Source organism: Mirounga leonina, unplaced genomic scaffold, assembly GCF_011800145.1.
Source record: "Mirounga leonina isolate KUSES-001 unplaced genomic scaffold, KU_Mleo_1.0 Mir_94, whole genome shotgun sequence".
Classification (NCBI taxonomy): Eukaryota; Metazoa; Chordata; class Mammalia; order Carnivora; family Phocidae; genus Mirounga; species Mirounga leonina.
In genome coordinates this window covers 10,962,803-10,988,263 of record NW_023270855.1, presented here as the reverse complement: position 1 = coordinate 10,988,263, position 25,461 = coordinate 10,962,803, and the positions used below count along the sequence as shown (strand labels likewise).

The following is a 25,461-nucleotide window of genomic DNA, read 5'->3' as shown; positions in this document are numbered from 1 at the left end:
TATGAGGTACCTAGAATAGTCACAATTATAGATAAAGAAAGTAGAATGGTAGTTGCCAGGGGCTTGGGAATGGGGAAATGGGGAAGTATTTTAATGGGTACACAATTTTAGTTTAAGAAGATGAAAAAATTCTGGAAATGGATGGTGGTGATGGTTGCAAAACAATGTGAATGTACTTAATGCCACTAAACTTAAAATTGGTTTAAAAAGTAAATTTTTTCTTAGGTATATTTTTCCAGAATAAGAAAAAAAAGTTAGAAATTTACTTACGATCCAACCATTCTACTCTGAGGTTTTTACCCAAGAGAAACAAAAGCATACATCTATACAAAGACTTATATGTGAAAGTTCATAGCAGCTTTCCTCATAATAGCCAAATACTGAGGACATTCTAAATATTCATTAACAGGTAAATGAATAAATAAATTGTGGTACATCTATACAATAAAATAATGCTCAGTAATAAAAAGAAATGAACTATTAAGGCACACATCAAGTTTGATGAATATCAAAATAATTATTCAGAGTGAAAGAAGACAAGTGTATACTCTCTGATGTCATTTACAGAAAATATTAGAAAATGCAATCTAGGGGCGCCTGGGTGGCTCAGTTGGTTAAGCGGCTGCCTTCGGCTCAGGTCATGATCCCAGGGTCCTGGGATCGAGCCCCGCATCGGGCTCCCTGCTCGGCGGGGAGCCTGCTTCTCCCTCTCCCTCTGCCTGCCTCTCTGCCTACTTGTTCTCTCTCTCTACCTCTCTGTCAAATAAATAAATAAAATCTTTAAAAAAAAAAAAGAAAATGCAATCTAATCTATAGTGACAGAAAGGAGAGCAGTGATGGCCTGCAGATTTGTGTGTGGGTGAGGGAAAGGAAGGGTAATGGCAAAACAAGGTGAGGTGGAGGCATTTCAAAGAGCCACTATGAAACTTTCGGAGGAGGATATGTTCATTAGCTTGATTGTAGTGCTATTCTAATAAATGTATACTTATGTCAAAACTCATCAAATTTAATACTTTAAATATGTGAAGTTTGTTATATTTTAATTATACCCAAATAAAGAGTGTTAAACTATCACAATATCTACATGTGTAGTCTGGCCCTCTGATCCAAAAGCCATTGTTATTTATGAAGGGCACAAGCCAAGACCTGGCTCATATTCACAATAATTTAATCAGATGGATCATGGAAACCACTGACTTTAAGAGATGGAATGTATTTGTTGTCCATGCATCTTAATGAAAATTAATGATAATGATTTGGAATTTAATGGATTCCTTGCAGGCTTATTGAAATTTAATAGAAAATGATATAGTATAATTTGAAATAAACTTAAATTATCCAAATGAATAATTAATATGCATGTCATAAAATTGTCTGGCATCTATTATTTAGAAGCAAATGATTCAAAATCAAGTTTACCAAAAATTCTAGCTCTTTTGAAGTATAATGTTAAAGCATCCTCCTAAACTGGTCCTCTTTGGACAATTTTTGAAACAGATGAAAGAATAGATTCTATGTTGTACTTATTGAAAAAATGTGTAGTAAGAAGTACCTTATTTTGTATGACACTTGTGTAAGGCATATTCATTAACACTATCACCTTCTTCCTTAGGTAGGAAAAAAAACCCAAACAAACTATGTCGTAAATACTCCTGTCCTTATTTTAGAGATTTTAAAATTTCATTATCTGCAAATTAAACTCAGGATTAAAAATGCAATCACTTCATCCCATGCTGCTGTCCTCCTGGTATTTTATATTCTGGTATGCTGGCTTTTTTTGGAAATTTCTAAATAAATTTACCAAATTAACTCCCATAGCATTCTTCGAAATGCTAAGTTCCTTCCCACCTAATACTCCGAGGATACTTTTGTTTGGATGTTACTTTCATGTCTTCAGAGTGACCTTCTTTGAATTCCATTGAATTTGGACCCTCTCTTAAAATATTACCCTGAATACTTTTTCTTTATAAACATTGCTAATATCTTGTGTTATAATTATTGTGATCTGTTAATATTAACACATTAATATCTGACTTTGCTTAATTTCCATCTCCCTAGTGGACCAAATGCTCTGTTTCCATTGTGTTCAGTAATTTATCCCTAGAGTATATTACAAGACCTAGCACACATAAGCTTCTAGTAAATCTCTAGTGAAAATAAAACAACCAGTCAAACTGAGACATGAAAGAGGTAGTGTCCTGCCCAAGGAAACACAGCGGAATATACTACTGTGATGTGCTAACCTGTGCCCTCTCCATTAACCCTCCCAGCCTCTAACACTTGAGGGAAATGGTAATCGATGCCTCTATGTCTAAGGGAAGGAATTGCAGATGATTATTACATTTGAAGCATCTGATCTCCTAAAAGATGTAAAAGACATCTCACATAGCTGTCAGCCACTATGGGAGTTAATTTGGTAAGCCAGCTTGTGGAACAATATGTTCTTATACTTTAAGTGATGATTTTGCTCTCAAAAATGTATGTAGGCCTTCTGCTGGAGAGAAATGTAGACTCTATACTTCATCCCCAAATGCATGACTGATTAAGTAGCTGTGGGAAAATGTGGCTTTTAGCCCAAACTGTACTTATATGGTCTGGAATTTATTCTGTGAGTTATTCAGTTAGATATGAGCAGTACAAGTAGGCAATTGTATAATATTTTATTTCAATTTTATAAGGTTGTATAAGGGTTAAAGGAGATAATAGATACAAATATTATTATACAATTATTATTATTACTATTATTATTTTTATTACTCTCATGCTTAGTATTATTTCCCCAACCATATTTGGATCCATTTCCCAGGGTATTTTTTATAAGAGGGACTGATAGATATTCGGGATTTCAAATTGTTTGTTCAGAGATACTGTTCTATGAGTTGTAAGATGTGACTTGTAAACCTATGTACAAATGATACAGTGATGATACAACAAAAATGATAAAAAAGATTCACTGATACTCAGATTACAGATTTCTGGGGTGTTGGGGGAGAACCCTTTGAAAATCATCTATTTTAATCCATTCTCTCATTTTACAAATGAAAAAATTAGAGTCCAGTAACATGTTCAAAGTATCAAAGTGAGTCAAAGGCAATCTTGGGATTATGCTGTGTTCTCATTCCAGGGGAGTTACCCTTCAACATACTCACTTCTACAGTGGATTTATTTGCAAGGGCTGCCATAACAAATCACCACTAACTGGGTGGAAATTTTTCCTCTCACAATTCCAGAGGCTAGAAGCCTGATATTAAGCTGTTAACAGGGGTGGTTCCTTCTGGAGGTTCTGAGGGAAGATTTGTTCCATATCTTTCTCCCAGTTTCTAGTGGTTGCTGGCAATCCTTGTCATTCCTTGCCTTGTAGATACATCACTCCAGTCTCTGTATCATCACATGGTCTTCTCCTCTCTGTGTGTCTATGTCTGTGTTTCTCCTAAGGACACCAGCCATGGGATGTAGGGTCCACCCTAATCCACTGGAACTTAACTAATCATATCTGCAAAGACTATATTTCCAAAGGCTCACATCCTGATGTTCCATGTGGACATGGATTTTGGAGTATGCTATTCAACTCACAAAATACAGAAAATTATCATGAATTGTTAAAAAATAAAATGAGTTTAAAATCAAGTTTTCTCTGCATATAATGTTACTTAGCTATAAACATTAAAAAGCAACAATATATATGAAAACCACTTTCAAAATATAGATGTAAAACTATAGTTCCTATCATCCTAAACACATATATTTTCAGATTTATTTTTCCCCAAGATGTGCTTCCTTCACAGCCCAGCCATATACAAAAGGTTTCTGAAAGGCATTTGTCCCCTAAGGCTGCTGGTGGGCTTCTCACTGTCCCCTCTACCCCTCTACCTTTTCTTTCCTCCCCAGGTCTCTTAGATTTCTTTCTCTCTGCCTAAGAAACATGAGCAGAGGAGGGGGACCAACCATTCCAATTTTCCCAGGATGTCCTGGGTTTAACCTTGATAGTCCCACATCCTGGGGAACCCCTTACTCCCCAGCAAACGGGGAGACCTGGTCACCCTGGCAGGGGGTCTTGTGGGAAGGTGACCCAAGGGGGTTAAAGTGATGAAGACTAACTAGTATTCACTAGTGAATTTATTATATTTCTGGAAGTACATTCTTATTGAAAGTGCCTTAGTTTACTTGTATGATAGAACAATGATTAAAATATTCAGGTGTGATTATCTGCAGCCATCTCTAGGCATCATTATAGGACATAAGGTTTGAACCTTTCATCTAGCTGTCACATTCAATTTGATTAACACTTTGTTCCTCCTTAAGCTGAAGAGACATACAGCATGATACAGGAATTAGCCAAGTGTGGGCTGAGGGGAGGATATTCCTCTGGATAAGATTGGACCAGGTTTCTTGAGTGGTGTCATTCCATCATTGCTCGTTTGTTCCAAAATTGGACTCATTACCCAAATCACTTGGGGATCATTTGGGGGAAAAAAAAAAGTTCTTTCTGACCCCATATCTAGAAGTTTAATAGGTCTCTGCTTGAGCTTAGGAATTTATGTTTATCAACAGCCACTCCAGGTGATTCTGATAATGAACCAAGTTCAGGAAGAACAATTAAATGACTGAAATATTTGGCCTACATTTGAATTATCAACAAAAGAACCAACACCAAAGCATTGACTGGACAAATAACTCTCACCACTAGAAGCATCACTGCATTGCTCCTTGATTTGTAGCTACTCTAGAAGAAAGCATAAAAATAATAATAAAACTCCAGGGGGCGGAGCAAGATGGCGGAGGAGTAGAAGACCTGGATTTCGTCTCCTCTCAGGAATTCAGCGGGATAGGGATCAAAACATTCTGAATATCTACAAACTCAACAGGAGATCGAAGAAAAGAATAGCAACAACTCTCTGAACAGAAAAGCGACCCCTTTCTGGAAGGTAGGACATGTGGAGAAGGGAATCCAAGGCGATATTCGGGAGTATAGACAGTGGGAGAGGGGGTCTCCGTTGGCCGCTTCTGGCAGGTGATAGAACCGCAGAGCACAAAATCGGAACTTTTACAAGTCTGCTCCGCTGAGGGACGTCACTCCAGTGGCTAAGTGGGGAGTAGAACCTTCGTGGGACAGTGTGGACTCAGGACCCTCGGGGTCACAGAAAGACCGGGGGTGCCTGAGTGGGGCAGAGCTCCCAGGTATCAGAGCAGGGAAGCCGGCTGCAGAGATGGAGCCCAGGTGCGGGCTCTCAGCTCGGGGTTGCCATAAACCGTGATCTGCGGCACAGTTGGGCCACTGCTCCTCCAGCAGGGACCCAACAAGCGGCAGATCCAGGGAGACTCCCCTTCCTCCCCCAGGAGGAGCGGCACAGGGGCACACTGCAGGGATCTGCTGGGTTTGGAGAATCCACCCGGGGTCAGGTGCCAGAGATAGAAATGCGCGGTCAAAGGCCGGGTGAGCACGGAGTGCGGCCGGAGACCGGGGAGACGGGAGTGACTGACTGCTTTTCTCTGTGGTCTCACTGAGGAGCGGGGCCCCGAGTTCTCGGCTCCTCCAAGGCGGAGATTGGGAGGCTGCCATTTTCACTCTCTGTCTTCAAAGCTGTACGGAAAGCTTGCAGGGAACAAAAGCTCCGGAGAGCAAACCCGAGCAGATTACTTAGCCCAGACCGGGCAAGGGCGGGGCAATTCCGCCTCCGGCAAAGACATTTGGAGACCACAGCAACAGGCCCCTCCCCCAGAAGATCCGCAAGAACAGCCAGCCAAGACCAAGTTTACCGATCAATGAGAACGGCAGAACTCCAGCACTAGGGGAATACTGCACATAGAATTCATGGCTTTTTTACCATGATTCTTCAGTCTTTCAAAGTTAATTTTTTTTTAACTGTCTTTTTTTTCTTTTTTTTTTTTTGAATTTTTCTTTTTCCCTTTTTGAACCAACATCTTATCAATCCCTTTTTTAAAAAACATTTTTATTGTTCATTTTTAGAGTCATATTCTATCCCTTCATAGTAGTTACCTGTATTTTTGGCATATATATATATATATGTTGTTCTCTCTTTAAAATTTTGAGATAGTTTCTTCTAACAGATCAAAATATACCCTAAATCTCTAGTGTATGATTTTTTTCTACTCCCCTGCCTGATCACATTCTCTCCCTTTTTTTTTTCTTTTTTTTTAAATCCTCTTCTTTCTTTTTTCAAACAACTTCTTATCAATTCCTTTTATAAAATTTTTTAAAATTTCCATCTTTACAATCATATTCCATCCCTTCATCATATCAACCCTTACTTTTGTACATATAAAAGTTTTTCTTTCTTTAAAATTTTGGGAGACACTTTCTTATAACAGACCAAAATACACCCCAAATCTAGTGTGTGGCACTGATCTATGTACCAGCCTGATCATATTTGATCACATTCTGTTTTTTGTTTTGTTTTGTATTGTTCTGTTTTTATCTTTATCTTTTTCTTTTTCTTTTTTCTCTCTTTCCCTTTCTTATCCCACTGCTTCAGGTCTTCTCTGATTTGTTTAGAGTATATTTTCTGGGGACGTGGTTACTCTGCTAGCATTCTGTTCTCTCATTAATCTATTCTCCTCTGGACAAAATGACAAGATGGAAAAAATCACCTCAACAAAAAGAACAAGAGGTAGTACCGACTGCCAGGGACCTACTCAATACGGACATTAGTACGATGTCAGATCTAGAGTTCAGAATCATGACTTTAAAGATACTAGCTGGGCTTGAAAAAAGCATGGAAGTTATTAGAGAAACCCTTTCTGGAGAAATAAAAGAACTAAAATCTAACCAAGTCGACATCAAAAAGGCTAATTAATGAGGTGCAATCAAATATGGGGGTGCTAACTGCTAAGATAAATGAGGCAGAAGAGAGAATCAGTGATATAGAAGACCAAATGATGGAAAATCAAGAGGCTGAGAAAAAGAGAGATAAACAAATACTGGATCACGAGGGCAGAATTCGAGAGATAACTGATACCATAAGACAAAACAACATTAGAATAATTGGGATCCCAGAAGAAGAAGAAAGAGAGAGAGGGCCAGAAGGTATATTGGAGCAAATTTCAGCAGAGAACTTCCCTAATGTGGGGAAAGAAACAGGCATCAAAATACAGGAAGCACAGAGAAACCCTCTCAAAATCAATAAAAATAGGTCAACACCCTGACATTTAATAGTAAAACTTATGAGTCTCAGAGACAAAGAGAAAATCCTGAAAGCAGCTCGGGAGAAGAGATCTATAACCTACAATGGTAGAAACATTAGATTGGCAACAGACCTATCCACAGAGACCTGGCAGGCCAGAAAGGACTGGCATGATATATTCAGAGCACTAAATGAGAAAAATATGCAGCCAAGAATACTCTATCCAGCTAGGCTGTCATTGAAAATAGAAGGAGAGATAAAAAGCTTCCAGGACAAATAAAAACTAAAAGAATTTGCAAACACGAAACCAGCCCTACAAGAAATCTTGAAAGGGGTCCTCTAAGCAAAGAGAGAGCCTAAAAGCAACATAGACCAGAAAGGAAAACAGACAGTATACAGTAACAGTCACCTTACAGACAATACAATGGCGCTGAATTCCTATCTTTCAATAGTTACCCTGAATGTAAATGGGCTCAATACCCCAATCAAAAGACACAGGCTATCAGATTGGATGAAAAAACAAGACCCATCGATATGCTGTATGCAAGAGACTCATTTTAGACCCAAAGACACCCCAGATTGAAAGTGAGGGGGTGGAAAACCATTTACCATGCTAATGGACACCAAAAGAAAGCTGGGGTGGCAATCCTTATATCAGACAAATTAGATTTTAAACCAAAGACTGTAATAAGAGATGAGGAAGGACACTATATTCTACTTAAAGGATCTATCCAACAAGAAGATCTAACAATTGTAAATATCTATGCCCCTAACATGGGAGCAGCCAATTATATAAGACAATTAATAACAAAAGCAAAGAAATACATTGACAACAATACAATAAGAGTGGGAGACTTTAACACCCCCCCGTCAATGAAATGGACAGATCATCTAAGCAAAAGATCAACAAGGAAATAAAGACTTTAAATGAGGGCGCCTGGGTGGCTCAGTTGGTTAAGCGACTGCCTTCGGCTCGGGTCATGATCCTGGAGTCCCGGGATCGAGTCCCACATCGGGCTCCCTGCTCGGCAGGGAGTCTGCTTCGTCCTCTGCCCTCTTCCCTCTCGTGCTCTCTGTCTCTCATTCTCTCTCTCTCAAATAAATAAATAAAAATCTTAAAAAAAAAAAAAAAGACTTTAAATGACACACTGGACCAAATGGACTTCACAGATATATTCAGAACATTCCATCCCAAAGTAACAGAATACACATTCTTCTGTAGTGCCCATGGAACATTCTCAACCATCGATCACATTCTAGGTCACAAATCAGGTCTCAGCTGGTACCAAAAGATGGGGATTATTCCCTGTCTATTTTCAGACCACAATGCTTTGAAACTAGATCTCAATCACAAGAGGAAAGTCAGAAAGAACTCAAATATATGGAGGCTAAAGAGCATCCTACTAAAGAATGAATGGGTCAACCAGGAAATTAAAGAAGAATTAAAAAAATTCATGGAAACCAATGAAAATGAAAACACAACTATTCAAAATCTTTGGGAGGCAGCAAAGGCAGTCCTAAGAGGAAAGTATATAGGAATACAAGCCTTTCTCAAGAAACAAGAAAGGTCTCAAGTACACAACCTAACCCTACACCTAAAGGAGCTGGAGAAAGAACAGCAAATAAAGCCTAAACCCAGCAGGAGAAGAGAAATAATAAAGATCAGAGCAGAAATCAATGAAATAGGAACTAAAAGAACAGTAGAACAGATCAACGAAACTAGGAGCTGGTTCTTTGAAAGAATTAACAAGATTGATAAGCCCCTGGCCAGACTTATCAAAAAGAAAAGAGAAATGACCCAAATCAACAAAATCATGAATGAAAGAGGAGAGATCACAACCAACACCAAAGAAAAACAAACAATTATAAGAACATATTATGAGCAACTCTATGCCAGCAAATTAGATAACCTGGAAGAAATGGATGCATTCCTAGAGATGTATCAACTACCAAAACTGAATCGGGAAGAAATAGAAAACCTGAACAGACCTATAACCACTAAGGAAATTGAAGCAGTCATCAAAAATCTCCTAAGAAACAAAAGCCCAGGGCCAGATGGATTCCCAGGGGAATTCTACCAAATATTTAAAGAAGAATTAATACCTTTTCTTCTGAAACTGTTCCATAAAATAGAAATGGAAGGAAAACTTCCAAACTCATTTTATGAGGCCAGCATTACCTTGACCCCCAAACTAGCAAAGACCCCATCAAAAAGGAGAATTACGGAGCAATATCCTTGATGAGCATGGATGCAAAAATTCTCACCAAAATACTAGCCAATAGGATCCAACAGTACATTAAAAGGATTATTCACGACAACCAAGTGGGATTTATTCCTGGGCTGCAAGGTTGGTTCAACAACCGCAAATCAATCAGTGTGATGCAATCCATTAATAAAAGAAAAAACAAGAACCATATGATCTACTCAATAGATGCAGAAAAAGCATTTGACAAAGTACAGCATCCTTTCTTGATCAAAACTCTTCAGAGTGTAGGGATAGAGGGTACATACCTCAATATCATAAAAGCCATCTATGAAAAGCCCACAGTGAATAGCATTCTCAATGGGGAAAAACTGAGAGCTTTTCCCCTAAGGTCAGGAACACAGCAGGGATGCTATTCAACATAGTACTAGAAGTCCTAGCCACAGCAATCAGACAACAAAAAGATATCAAAGGCATCCAAATCGGCAAAGAACAAGTCAAACTCTCACTCTTTGCAGATGATATGATACTTTATGTGGAAAACCCAAAAGACTCCACCCCAAAACTGCTAGAACTCATACAGGAATTCAGTAAAGTGGCAGGATATAAAATCAATGCACAGAAATCAGTGGCATTCCTATACACCAACAACAAGACAGAAGAAAGAGAAATTAAGGAGTCGATCCCATTTACAATTGCACCCAAAAGTGTAAGATACCTAGGAATAAATCTAACCAAAGAGGCAAAGCATCTGTACTCAGAAAACTCTAAAATACTCATGAAAGACATTGAGGAAGACACAAAGAAATGGAAAAACGTTCCATGCTCATGGGTTGGAAGCACAAATATTGTGAAGATGTCAATGCTACCTAGAGCAATCTACACATTCAATGCAATCCCCATCAAAACCATCCACTTTTTTCAAAGAAATGGAACAAATAATCCTAAAATTTGTATGGAACCAGAAAAGACCCCGCGTAGCCAGAGGAATGTTGAAAAAGAAAAGCAAAGCTGGTGGCATCACAATTCCGGACTTCCAGCTCTATTACAAAGCTGTCATCATGAAGACAGTATGGTACTGGCACAAAAACAGGCACATAGATCAATGGAACAGAATAGAGAGCCCAGAAATGGACCCTCAACTCTATGGTCAACTCATCTTTGAGAAAGCAAAAGAATGTCCAATGGAAAAAAGACAGGTCTCTTCAACAAGTGGTGTTGGGAAAATTGGATAGCCACATGCAGAAGAAGGAAACTGGACCATTTCCTTACACCACACACAAAAATAGACTCCAAATGGTTGAAAGATGTCAATGTGAGACAGGAGTCCATCAAAATCCTAAAGGAGAACACAGGCAGCAGCCTCTTCGACCTCAGCCGCAGCAACTTCTTCCTAGAAACATTGCCAAAGGCAAGGGAAGCAAGGGCAAAAATGAACTATTGGGACTTCATCAAGATAAAAAGCTTTTGCAAAGCAAAGGAAACAGTCAACAAAACCAAAAGAGAACCGACAGTTGGGAGAAGATATTTGCAAATGACATATCAGATAAAGGGCTAGTATCCAAAATCTATAAAGAACTCATCAAACTCAACACCCAAAGAACAAAGAATCCAATCAAGAAATGGGCAGAAGACATCCAAATGGCCAACAGACACATGAAAAAGTGCTCAATATCGCTCAGCATCAGGGAAATCCAAATCAAAACCTCAATGAGATACCACCTCACACCAGTCAGAATGGCTAAAATTAACAAGTCAGGAAAGGACAGATGTTGGCGGGGATGCGGAGAAAGGGGAACCCTCCTACACTGTTGGTGGGAATGCAAGCTGGTGCACCCACTCTGGAAAACAGTATGGAGGTTCCCCAAATAGTTGAAAATAGAGCTACCCTATTATCCAGCAATTGCACTACTGGGTATTTACCCCAAAGATACAAAAGTAGGGATCCGAAAGGGTACGTGCACCCCGATGTTTATAGCAGCAATGTCCACAATAGCCAAACTGTGGAAAGAGCCAAGATGTCCATCGACAGATGAATGGATAAAGAAGAGGTGGTATATATATATATACAATGGAATATTTTGCAGCCATCAAAAGGAATGAGATCTTGCCATTTGCAACGACGTGGATGGAACTGGAGGGTATTATGCTGAGCGAAATAAGTCAAACAGAGAAAAACATGTATCATATGACCTCACTGATATGAGGAATTCTTAATCGCAGGGAACAAACTGAGGGTTGCTGGAGTGGAGGTGGGGTGGGAGGGATGGGCTGGCTGGGTGATACACGCTGGGGAGGGTATGTGCTCTGGTAAGTGCTGTGAATTGTGCAAGACTGTTGAATCTCAGATCTGTACCTCTGAAACAAATAATGCAATATATGTTAAGAAAAAAAAAAAAGAAAAAGAAGATAGCAGGAGGGGAAGTTTGAAGGGGGGGAAATCGGAGGGGTAGACGAACCATGAGAGACAATGGACTCTGAAAAACAAACGATGGTTCTAGAGGGGAGGGTGGTGAGAGGATGGGTTAGCCTGGTGATGGGCATTGAGGAGGGCATGTTCTGCATGGAGCATTGGGTGTTATGCACAAACAATGAATCATGGAATACTACATCTAAAACTAATGATGTAATGTATGGGGATTAACATAACAATAAAAAATTTTTTTTAAATTAATAAAGTGTAATTCATCAAAAAAAAATAATAATAATAGAACTCCAGTCTTATGACTTCCTTCTAGACTTAATTAGTCATGTAATTTGAGAACTCTCAGTCCATCACAAATTATGCTGTGTTCTCAGGGTTGGCAAATATAAATCAGGATCCAGGGACAGATGTTTGTGATGAAGAGGAATAAAAAGTCAAATGATCTGTGTATAGTAGCCAGGACCCCAAACAATTAGAGGGTGACTGGCTGAGTCCACTTCAGCCCAACAGTCTGTGTTGATTTCCGTAGCTCAGGAGGGAGAGTGTTGTGATGGCAGCTAGGGGACAATGTGGCAGTATGGAGGGAGATCTCTTAGATTTTCAAAAAGGATAAGACCAGATAAAATAAAAGAAGCCAAGCTTCCAAATCTGGATGAGTCACCTTGTACAGAGCACATGGCTTCATGGGGGGTTGGTCTTTGCTAGGTTCTGAGGAGTCCATGGATATGGGGTTTGGTTAGGACTAGAAGAGCGAGTGGAGGTATGAGTGTTAGCACTCGTCACCTTTTTGGGACTGAGCAGCTGCACCCTCTGAGGGACTGTGGGTGTACCCTGTCGCAGGAAGGGGAGGGTTACTTGTTGAAAGACGATTCTTCTTTGACCTGAGAGACGTGCAGTGCCTGAGACTCCAGAGTCCTGGACTACGGAAATGGCTGCAGAAGAAAATGGAAGCAGAAGAGCCTTGTTAGGGTTTCTTGCTTCTTAATTAAGAAAGAAGATGTTTCAGATACTTTAGCCAGTAACTTAGAAAGAATCCCATTGGAATAAAATGTAGTCAGATTAAGGGTGGGGAAAGCATGAAGGACACAGAAGGAAATACACATAGAGAATGCTGTTTCAAAGCCGATAAAGAGTTGCATAAGGAAGGTGCCACCTGTAAGAAACAACCTGAATGTCACATGTCCTCTTAGAACTCATTTAAGAGGAGATATCAGGGGCTCCTGGGTGGCTCAGTTGGTTGAGTGTCTGCCTTTGGTTCAGGTCATGATCTCAGGGGTCCTGGGATCAAGTCCCATGTGGGGCTTCCTGCTTAGCGGGGAATCTGCTTCTCCTCTCCCTCTGCCTTTCCCCCCACTTGTGCTCTCTCTTGCTCCCTCTCAAATAAATAAATATCTTTTTTTATAAAAGGAGCTATAGGTTCATAACAATGATCTGGCCTCCCATGAGCCTGTAGACACGTGAAAGCGAGGAAACGTCAAGGATGTGGGGACATTCCAGAGACTAGTCTCAGAACCACCTTCTCAGCTCCCTTGTCTTGAAAACACTCATGGGTTGTTTTGGCCCAGGCAAAACCCACATGTGGCTTAAACTTGCATCAATATTCTTTGCTAACATTTTATTTAGCATGTACTATGTAGGGTTTCTAAAGTTAGGACTTTGTAGGGGAGGAAAAAGAATTTTTCCTCTATCCTTCTGAGCTCTTAGCTGAGACTTCTATAATAAAAGATATATTACCAAGAAAAACACACAGAGATGTTGTTAACATGCATCCTTCATGTATATATGGGAGATCCAGGAAAAGTGAGTGACTCTCCAAGGGGTGGCTTTAGAATTTAGGATTAAATACCATCTTAATAGGGAAAAGGAAGGTTGGGGGGGGGAAGGGGGAGGAGGGTGTAGGCCTCTCAGGGGAGAGTAAATGATTTTTAGGAAAGAATGAATGAGCCCTTAGAAGAATAGATGGAAGTTTGATAATTTGTTACAAAGTTTATTTGGGTGTGGTTGTGCCCATTTCTAGTCTCCTTTGCTATGATGAGTCGACCTTCTCTGGTTGATAAAAATCCCTGGAGGGAGAATTTATGGCAATTGATTTCCTTTTGGAGGATTCGTCTTTTTAGGTAGAAAAGAGGAGTTCAGAGAATGCCTTTTTCCACATATGTTGTTTGTATGTATGTAGAGCTCAAAATAATCAGTATACCAAGGTGGCAGATTTGGGGGTGGTATGTTCTGAAATCCTACATTCATATATTGAGGTGAAATGTTCTGCTCCCTTCAGTGTGCATCAGTTTGCCTATTCTTGACAACAAATATAGTATTTTTATTACTCCCATTTTACAGATGAGGAGACAGAGAGGTGAATTAAATTATCCAAGGTCAGAGATCCAGAGAAGGACAGAACCGGGACATGAATCCAGGTCTATCAAACTTCAGACCAACTGTTTGTATAACCCATGCTTTGTGGGTATAGCCACAGAGGTTAGTGTACTATGATTGTATAATAAATATCCCTGGAAAGGGCAGATAAAGAAGAGGCCGATAGCTGAGTTGTAGCCATTGGTTTGGAATGAGGTTGAGAAGAAAAGGGGAGCGTAAGAAGCGTACTACAGCATTATGACATTACAATGTAACTTCCAGGGCTAATTTTATTTATGGGAGTGAATTTACTTTACTTGCTTTGTGGGGTGAGAATGTACCTCATGTTGCTTGACCACCACCCGAATGATAATTTTGAAAATGGGAAGAGCTCTGGAGGTTATAATCTTCAGAATAGCATCCAGATAACCAAGCTCAGAGATGATTATGGAATCTCTAACTTGTACATCTAATTCATTAAAAATATCATCTGTGAAAGGGGAGAACGTGGAGTATAATCTAATTAGAGTTCAATGAAGAGCTAATTGATCTATAAAATAGACACTTTATTTGGTTGACTTTTTTTCTTTAAAATCTTATATACTTCAATTCCACTGAACGACTAGAAAGGGTTCCCTATTTAATACAGAAATTACATTAAACTCCAATTTCTTTGTTATTGCCCCACAATTTTGAGGTTTAAATCACTGTTCTTCTAAAGATTTAGGAACATCTTTATTGCTTTTTAGCATGTTGTAGAGCAGTTACAAACTCAGTCGCAAGTTTTGAATAAGATTCAGACAAATCATGAACTGTCCTGTGTTTCAAATTGCTCCATCCACAAATGGTCTGGCCAAAATGTTTCCCGAAATTTATGAAATGAAGAGGGTGTGGCAGAGTGAGTGATCCATGGATGAGTGGTGCGTCTCGAGTCTCAGATGTCTCCATCCATGAAACAGTCTCACCATTATAACCCCTGAATTACCTGTAATACAGATGGCATGGTGGCGTGGGTAATCAATAGAGGCATGTCTTAGGTGCTGAAATGTTTATTAATGTTTCTATCGATGCTTCACTAAGTACCAAAGAATACCTTTGGCCTTGGGTTAAATACCTAGAAATATTGAAACAGCTGTAGGGGTTTTTCCTAAAGCAGAAAGAAAACAGCAGTGTTTTACTTGCAGTTTACTAGCTGACTCAATTGACGGGATGCTAATGGGCTTTCCATTACCTTCATTTAGAATAAAGTTATCCTTATCAGGTGGGAAGAAATATATTCTATACAATACTAAGTTATGAGGGAGTCTGGATACCATACTGTATGGGTTTTAGAACCTGACTTTGCCACTTAATAGCAGTGCATGTTTGGGCAAATTATTTAACCTGCTCTTGGGTCATGTTTCCCCATCTTAAAAATAGGAATAATGAAACTATGTCCTAGGCTTGTTTTAAGGAATAAGTAAGTTCATGTATGGAAAGAGTTTAGAATAGTGCCTGGCACACAGAAAGTGCTAGATAAGCATTGCTATTACTTTTCTCACCTTCATTGGAACTGAGGTGCCTTTCTGCAGAGACATGCAATATTTTCCCACACTTCTTGAAGAACTGAAAAGAACTTTAAACATACCATGTCTGACTGAATGAAGGAACCAACAAGCATGTGATATATTTAATATTGTGCTAAATGTCTTTAAGAACAGGGAAAATATATTTGGTACAAATATTTTAATTTCCTCAAGAAATAGAACCTGTTACTGCAGCAACAGCTGTACATCTAACGACAATGAGTTCATAAAATAAAAGGGAGAGTAGTCATAGAAACCACAAAGGGGAAATTATACTCTATGCAGATTTCCAAGTCTCTAGTTATTAAATAAGAAACTGAGATCTCATAAGCATGGAAATGTATTCTAAATATAAAGTACTCAAGCTCTGCTCTACTAATTTAACCGAAGTCCAATTGCTTTCCATATTAAACAGATAGCCACCATTTTATTTTCACCTTGCCACTTTTTTCTTCTGCTGATGAATTATAATGGATAGTATAATTTCAGTCAATAAAAAAAGACATTTAAACTAAGAAAAGTTTTCTTTTCCTATACACAAACTCCTCTGTTGACTACAGATGGGTTTATCCACTGCAGGTCCACTGTAGCACCATCCTCAATTAGGACCCAGGCTGTCACTGCCTAGCGCCCCCATGACATGTTTGAGGTTGTATTACTTTTTTTTTTAAACCTTAAACTCTTATGGATCATCTTTAGTAAAGATCTTTGCTTGACTGACTTCCACTCGACAATCACCCAGGAAGGAAGACTCCAAGGTATTTATTAGCACATAGTCTTACAGACTGGTCTTAAGAATCTCTACCCCCCAAATCCTTGCTACTCTGTAAACTATTGATAGACTTGCTCAATTCTCCTTTCCCTTGCTTTTGGCACTAAACTCAAGCAGATCTTATCAACAGGTGAGAGAAAACAAAAGCAAAGCTCATTGACTTAGCTGCTGCTCAAGAAATCCTTCACTTCGAGGGTCCAAAGGGAAAAGCTTTATAGAGCCAAGAGCTAGGAAAATACTCACCTGGTTACAAGACCCAGGGTACTCTCCCCAAAAGGCTACCTACCTATATTATTAACTGCTATTAATGATGGCAAGTTGGCTAACTTTTATTTATGCCTGGAGCCTGCCATCCAGTGATAAGTTTGTTACAGGCATTATTCTAGGTATTTCTCTCATCCGTAAAAAGACACTGATTCAATTGTTATTTTTATTTTGCTGGTAAAAAGGCTGAAGCTTAGAGAATTTTAGTAACTAGCTCATTGTAAACAGGTCAGAGGTGATTAATAAAGGCTCAATCCGCCCTTTCTGATACCAACCCCCATGTTCTTAACCTTTCTGCCAGTGGTTCTTGAAATGCTGCCAGAAGGCAGCAACAGCAGGTCTTGGGAATTAGAAATGCAAATTCTCAGGCTTCATTCCAGACCTACTGAGAGTTAGAAACCCTGGGGGCTGGGCCCACCCGTTTATGGCTCCAGTGTGCTCCCGGTGATTCCGATGCATGTCCCAGTTTGAGGACCACTGCTTTGTGCTATACTCCCCCATGTTAAAAAAAAAAAAAAAAAAGAAAGAAAGTCTTAGTTCAGTGTCAGAAAATGACCTCATAGACCCAGCTAAGCTTGCTGTTTTTTTTTTTAATACGCCTGCAATTGTGGAATTTGTGTGGTTCCTTTGAAGAAAGAATAAGTTGTCAAGAAAAACTTAGGAAAAACACATAAACCTTCCAAATTTTCCAAGTTACCGTCACCCCGTAGCATGATACTTCTGATCCTAACTATGTAGGAAGGCAGATGACATGGAGAAAATTGGCTTTGTCTTAAATGAGAAAGGGTTTTTTATGTTTTGTGACAGGTATTTTATGGATCAAGAAATTACATTTATGTCTTTATTTCTCTAATGAAGTGCACTAAAGTAAAAAGTAACCTTCTTTATCCTGAACATTTGTGACAGCTTATTCCCTTTCAAGGGATTAGAGCAAGGCATATGCTAATCAATCTATAGTGGCATCATTTTGCTTGCAAAGATGACAATATAGCAAATGCATGTTACATGTATAATATTGGATGTGCCATGATAGGAGAAACTAAAAGACATAATTTCCACCAAGAAATGTCAATCAATACAAAGTTGAAATTCAGTTTAGTCCCCTAAAGTGTCATACTTGAATGTTCTGGCAGCACAACTGAGAAAAAATTCTTTGAGAATTCCTACATAAACTAGAATCTGTTCCATTGACTGTGGATTTGATTTGTTGTTGCTAATCTGTCTTTCATGACTAAGTGTCTCTTGTGAATATGTAAACTGATTATTTCCTATTTTATTCAATGTTTTGGAATGTTTATGAGTAGGAAAGCATATCTGGCTTCTCTGGTCCTATCCATGTCATTTTTAAAACAATGATTTTGCCAAGGCCAGGAATGCCAGTCTTGCTCATCCACTGTATCCTCTGTACTAGGCACATAGCAACAGCTTAATAAATATCTATTGGAGGGGTGCCTGGGTGGCTCAGTCGGTTAAAGCGTCGGCCTTCAGCTCAGAGCATGATCCCAGAGTCCTGGGATCGAGCCCCATGTTGGGCTCCCTGCTCACCGGGGAGCCTGCTTCTCCCTCTCTGCTCCACCACCTGTGCTCTCTCTCGCTATCTCTGTCTCTCTCTCTCAAATAAATAGATAAGATCTTTAAAAAATAAAAATCTATTGGAGGGGTGGACGATGCTGCTCCCAGTGAAGTTATTCCCCAGCCCACTGCCCTTGTGTTGTTTTCACGAAGCCAGTATATCCTTTCTATGGCCATATTCCAAGATCGCCAGTTTATAAAACATACTTACTTGAAGTTCAAGTTTAGTGAATCCTCTTATTTTAGCATTGGAAAGAAGCTCAGAAATGTTCCAGTTCCAGCCTCTCTACAACATGGCTGAACGCTGATGACTCAACACTTATAACAGAAACCTCACTGCTCTGTAGTGGGATATGTTTCATAACTCGATCTTCTTTTCTTCCTCCCTAAAATCTTAACCTAATTGCTTAGTTCTGTTGTTTGAGGTCTCAAGTAAGACCCTGGTCCCTTGCTACTGAAAAGATTGTCCTGAGACCAACAGGATAGGATATTAGACATGCTTTCAGGCACGTGTCAAATCGCCGACACTGAATCGTCACTTTAAAAACCTTCAAATTCATAAAATATTCTCTATAATCTCTAACCTACTTTTAATTCTATCCGGAGTATTTTTCATCTTAGACATTATAGTTTTCATCTCTAGACTATCTATTTGGATTTTTTTCCATCTTCCAAGTCTCCACTTAACATGTAATGTGTTCTTCTAGCTACTTGAACGTGTAGAATACATTTATAATACTTGTTTTAATGTACTTTATTAATTTTATCATTTGTGTCATTCCTGTGTTTATTTCAATGGACTGGTTTTTCTCCTCACTACAGGTCATATTTTCCTTCTTTTTGCACACCTGATAATTTTTGTCCCATTTGTTTTTGTTTTGTTGCCTTCGCTTTTGTTGTCAGATTCAAAAAACCATCGCCAAGTTTGATGTCAAGGAGCTTACCCCCTTTGTTTTCTCCTAGGATTTTTGTGATTTCAGTCTTATGTTCAAGGCTTTAATCCATTTTCAGTGGATTTTTATGTATGATATATGATAGTGGTCCAGTTTCATTCTTTTGCATGTGCCCGTCCAGTTTTCCCAACATTATTTATTGAAGAGTCTGTTCTGTCCTTTCTCCATTGTAAATTCTTGGCTTCTTTGTTGTAAGGTAATTGGGTATATATATGTGGGGTTTTTTTTCTGGCCTCTCTACTCTGTTCTATTGATCTTTATGTCTGGTTTTATGTCAATATCATACTGTTTTGATTATGTAGCTTTAGAAGAGAGTTTCAAATTAAGAAGTGTCATGCCTCCCACTGTATTCTTCTTTCTCAAGGTTGCTTTCGCTATTCAGGGTCTTTTTTGGTTCCATACAAATTTTAGGATTGTTGTTCTATTTGTCTGAAAAATACCATTGGACTTTTGATAGGAATTGCATCTATAGATTGCTTTGGATAGTGTGGACATTTTAGCAATACTAATTCTTCCAATTCTTGAGCATGGAATATCTTTCCAATTTATTTGCATCTTCCTCAATTTCTTTCATAAATGTCTTACAGTTTTCAGTGTATAGGCCTTTTTCCTCCTTGGTTAAATGTATTCCTAGGTATTTTATTCATTCATTCATTTATTCATTTTTGGATGCAGTTAAAAATGGGGTTGTTCTCTCAATTTATTTTTCTAATAGTTTAATATTAATGTATAGAAACACAACTAATTTTTTATATATTGATTATGTAACTTACAGCTTTATTGAATTAATTTATTAGTTTTATTAAATTAGGGGGAGAGTCTTTAAGGTTTTCTGTTTATAATATAATGTCATCTGCAAATAGAGACAGTTTTACTTCTTCCTTCCCAATTTGCATGCTTTTTTTTTTTTTTTTCTAGTTCTGGCTAGGAATTCCAGTACAATGTTGAATAAAAGTGGCAAGAGTGGGCATCCTTGTCTTGTCTTGATCTTAGCTTTCAGCTTTACACCATTGAGTTTGATGTTAACTGTGGGTTTGTCATACATGACCTTTACCTGGCAATTTTTGATTGGTTGTCAAAAATTGTGAATTTATTTGCTGAGTACTGGATCTTTTTGTATTTTTACAAGCATTCTTGCGCTTTGTTCTAGGGTGTATTTCAGTTACTTGAAGCCAGTTTGATATTTTCTCATTTTTCTTTTAAGCTTTGACATATGGAACCAGATTGGTGTTAAGTAAAGAGCTAATTTTTGCTTCACTGCTGAGGAAAACACTCTTCTGAGTACTCTATCCGATGCCCATGAGTTGTGAGGCTTTTTCCAATTTGGACAGAGGGAACAGAAACTAGTTTTAGCTTTGTGAGACCTGCTATTATTCTCTCAAATACTTTCAAGTGGTTCTTCTTTTGGCTTCAGAAAATGACCTCATATTAATGAAATGAGTAGTCCTCAGTTATGTACTGCAGTTGGGGAGTGTTCTGAAGATCTTCAGAGTTCTCTCTCTGGGTTGCCTCTTTTCTCTATGATACTCTGTCCTGGGAACTCTAAGAGCCTTTGTCCCCCTGGGCTCTCAGTTCTGTCTCTTCACTTCAAGTCCCCTTGGCTCTGTCTGCATTTCCCCTCTATGTCACAGCTTGGAAATTCTTTCCATCCAGTAAGCTGAGGCAATCGTTAGACTCAACCTCATTCATTTTCTATCTTTCCAAGTTCATTGTCCTTCATTACCAGATGTCCAAATTCTTGAAAAAAATAGTCCATGTGAAAAATACTCCAAGACAAATATAAAAACAAACAAACTAAAAACAAAGATCACCTCTCATCTCACTGGCAGGAGACAACTACAATTAACATTTTCATTAAATCCACATTTTTGTGCATTAAAAACACAAAATATTTCTGATGTCATTTAGGTTTTTGGTAAAGACTCAAGATATCTCTTGGTATCTAATTGCCTCCTGGCGGTAAGATGGACCTTATCTGATAACGATCACCCCACACTCCCAAAGATCCTGATTCTTTTCATCTTTTCACTGAACTTGCATTGATATTTATTTTACCCAGCCCAATTTGCAGGTCATTTTTAAAAATTATCATTATCATTATTATTACTTCTTGTAAAAAATTTTTGTGGTGGAGTCAGTGGAAGCATTTCATTTCCATCCTGTTGGTATTTATTGTTGAAGCATCATCACAAAGTCCTGTTTTTCTTTTTCTTTCTTTTTTTAAAGATTTTATTCATTCATTTGAGACACAGAAATACAGAGACAGGGAGAGAGCATGAGCAGGGAGAGAGGCAGAGGGAGAGGGAGAAGCAGGCTCCCCGCCGAGCCAGGAGCCCGATGTGGGGCTCGATCCCAGGACCCCGGGATCATGACCCGAACCGAAGGCAGACGCTTAACCGACTGAGCCACTCAGGTGCCCCTTTCTTTCTTGTTTTTAATATAGAAACTCGACTGCATACAAAGATGACGTTTTCTAAAAGCTATTCTCAGGCGGGAATGTGACTGCTGAAGCTGTGTGTTAGTGTGAGGAAAGGTGGTATGCTTTTGATGTGTAGCCTGCCCTTGTTCATAACTGTGAAGTGCTATAAGGTTGAATTGCACAAGTTGTTGTGTTAGGTCTATTGACATCACCTGTAATAAACCATAGAAAATCTTCATGATGTAGCATCAAAGCACATCCAGTCCAATCAGATGTTTGGCAGTCAGCTTTCCATGCAAAATTCCTTCCATCTCATCCAACTTTGGACCTATTTCTGAATCTTCTACCTTTGCCTGGACAATAAGCAAAGAGAGAATTCAAGAAGCATCACATTTCAAGGTCCCACCTTGCATGAATGAGAGGCTGTGACTTCTGTCTTTAGCACTAGGAGGGGAAAAGAGGAATCAGTGAGCAGCTAGCCAGATTTCAGCCACAGGAGAGGACCTTTTTAAATTGTTCTCACTGATTTGCACATGTCCTAGCACACTGCTAAGAGTTTATAACATGTTTATATTCTTTGGTTATAATTGGTTGACTCCATCTTGTGTTCATCTCTCCACTCCATCCTGACACCACACACAGAAGTCAGCAGTATTTCTGATGCAGGTGGGCACAGACCTGATAGACTTCCCCCTCAACTGTCTGTCACTATCCTCTCCCAGTTGGGTGGCTGGACAAAGCAGTGTGTTACCCTCCTATCCAGATTATTTCTTAGGCTAATGTGAGCCAGGAATGCTGATTTTCAACTCATGCTATGGAAATGTCATAACATAACATACCAATATAACATAACATAACGTAACACAACATAACATAACAACATAACATAACATAACATAACAACATAACATAACGTGGTAACATCACACACACACACACACACACACACACACACTGCATTTGTGCATATTGCTGCTAGCAGGGTGACCATGCTTTGCTCATTGTTTTGATCATTTTATTCATAATTTTGTTATAAACTTGCTTCTTTACAGAAAGATAGCAGGGAAATCATTCTATCATCTGACTTATGAGCCTTGTTGTATATGTTTCTTAGGATAAAATCTTCGTAACTGAAACAAACTAACCCCAGTGTTGGATGAAAAATTCCCTCAAAAACTGGGTAAATTCCCTCTTTTTTCTTTTCCTTTCTGTTGCCCCTCATGAGTGATAGCACTGCAGGGGACCTTGCTCTTGAGGTATTCATTAGAATTTGGGAGTGCTGCCTTTTGCACTGTTGGTAGACATTTCTTAATGGGACTCCAAAGTGAGTTTAAACAAGTGAGTGTGAGTGGTTGGGGATCTTGGTGAGCTGAAGCTGGACTAATTCTGAAGAACTTAAGTGTCACAGTGTTTATAGTTTCTGTACAAATATCAACATGTCTTCAACATGGTAAACCACACAAAGTTGTTTGTGATTTGTTTGCCATTGACGGTTGATATGGTGGGAAGAAGACTACCTCTTTTAGAATTTGTTTTTGCTTACTATCTTTTGCAGAATCTAGCAACAACCATATTTGTTGCATTTTCTGGTTTGCAATTTTGTCATTTCCAGGCTGTTTACACAAGACACTCCTATTCAAGAGACATATACAGATTATGTGGGTGACTGGGTGTTTTCCTTGAGGGGTTTGTTCTGGGAGGCAAAGTCAGGTAAATAACTGAAACTAGAAGCAGTCAGTTTATGACAAGAGGGAGAATGGATACTTTCACGAGGGTCCTTAAAAGAAACCATATTCTGATTGATAAAACTTTAGTTTCTGGAGAGGAGAATCTGATGTGAATGTCATTGCCAGAAAGTACTGCATTTTTGCCATGAACTGGGTTCAAAGTAAGTTCTGGAATGTAGAAGCTGTAGGGACAATGAAGTAGCTCTTGTAAAGAAAAAGGAAGGTAGAAGGATTAAAAAATGAACTCTGATAAGAATGGAATTATTTATTAAATACATCCGAACCATTTGGTCAAGACTAGGGATAGAATTAAGAAGGTTTTTAAATCCTAATTCCACAGTTGCTGTTGCTATGGTATATACCAGGGGCTGGCAAAATTCAGTCTATGGATCAAATCTGCCCCACTACACATTTTTAATGGGCTTTTTTTTTTTTTTAAAGACTTTTATTTATGTGATAGAGAGAGAGAGAATGAGAGAGAGCATGGAGGGGGAAGGTTAGAGGGAGAAGCAGACTCCCTGCTGAGCAGGGAGCCTGATATGGGACTTGATCCTGGGACCCCAGGATCACGACCTGAGCCGAAGGCAGTTGCTTAACCAACTGAGCCACCAAGACACCCCCCCACTACACATTTTTATAAATAAAGTTTTATTGGAAAACAATTCATTTATGTATTTTCTGTGGTTGGTTTTGCTCTACATTGGCAGAATTGACTAGTTGCAACACAGATATTGTATGGCCTGAAAAAGTGACCATATTTATTTACTATCTAGCCCTTTACAGAAAAATTTCATCAACACCTGCTATATATAGTAAATGTATAAGCACTAGAGAATTGTTACCAAAATCCCATGTGAATGGTTAGAGCTATCATGGCACTGGGAAATATGTGTCTGACTTTAAAATTGAGTTTAAGAGTTCATTGGGATCATCCAGTTTAACACCCACCTCTCCTGCCAGTAGGAAACCAAGAGCAAGAAAGGTGAAGTGACTTGCCCAAGGTTGCACAGCAAGTAAGAGACAAAGTCAGAATAAACCTCCAGGCTACTAAAATTGCAGCCAATACAATTTCTAGAAATTGGTAAAGAAGGCTTACATTATGAACTTGAATAGATAAGTATAAGTGTAGATAAGTATTTTGATTAGTATTTGACATAAATCACTCAGTTTGGGAAGCTGCTGCATAGTGGAATGTTTGTTCATGTCTCCTGGATACTACCTAAAGACAATTTAACCCTTAGTAATAACAGAAGGACCTCACTATAATGTGGACTTGTTTAATAAGATCCTGGAAGTAACTTTTGGGTCAGCATTATCATAAAGCTTGAATGATCCTTCAAAGATTATTTTTATTGATTCAAAAGATGATTTTGCTCTTTATTTTGAAAATTTCTATGAAACCTCAAATTCCCAGTTCTACTAATGTAATTCAGACCATGGTGCTTAATTATCCTTCTTTTCAGCTGCACTTCCTTGATGAGAAGTATTGGCAATGTGAAGATTTTGATGTTAAATAACTTCCTCTGACATGAACGTAATTAATGATCCTTATTTGGAGTTCAACATTGTGACGAAATGGAAGACAGCCAAATTTGTGCATCGAGTTCTTGGATTATTAAAGTCCTCCACAAAAGTTTGATTTCCTATATTTTTAATTATCTCTGACTTACATTGTCAAGCATAAGAGATAAGCAAAGTAACAGATTACATTCAAAGTTTTCTCTTCCTGATCCAAGCATAACTGAGTTATTGTCTTTTTATATATCAGAGCACATAACTCAGAGTTGGGTTAGCATCTGATGTGAGAGAACAGAATAGATTTTTCATTCTTGTGATTTTGTCTGCATTGAGGTGTACACATACAATCAATACTTTGTCATTAAAATCAGTGTCTGAAGTTTCACTTTAAATAATAGTTCATTGAATTTTATGCTAAATTGATGTTTGTATTTTTGTTTTGCTGACCAAAGGAAGTACAGGTTATCATGTTTAGAAAGAAAGAAAGAAAGAAAGAAAGAAAGAAAGAAAGAAAGAAAGAAAGAAAGAAAGAAAGAAAGAAAGAAAGA

General features: G+C 38.6%; 1 long non-coding RNA gene across 2 annotated transcripts in view; it reads right to left on the bottom strand.

The window, feature by feature from the left end:
• Positions 1-12,019: 12,019 nt before the first annotated feature.
• LOC118005838 overlaps positions 12,020-25,461 on the bottom strand; it is a 14,363-nt gene continuing 921 nt past the window's right edge. The window contains exons 2-3 of one of the 2 annotated variants that reach the window (XR_004677884.1): positions 21,881-22,021; positions 12,020-12,703 (exon numbers count right to left, since the gene is read on the bottom strand). This is a non-coding gene — a long non-coding RNA (uncharacterized LOC118005838). Of the gene's footprint in view, positions 12,704-13,995; positions 15,109-21,880; positions 22,022-25,461 lie in introns of those variants that run through there. The other variant, XR_004677883.1, reaches the window with a different exon arrangement.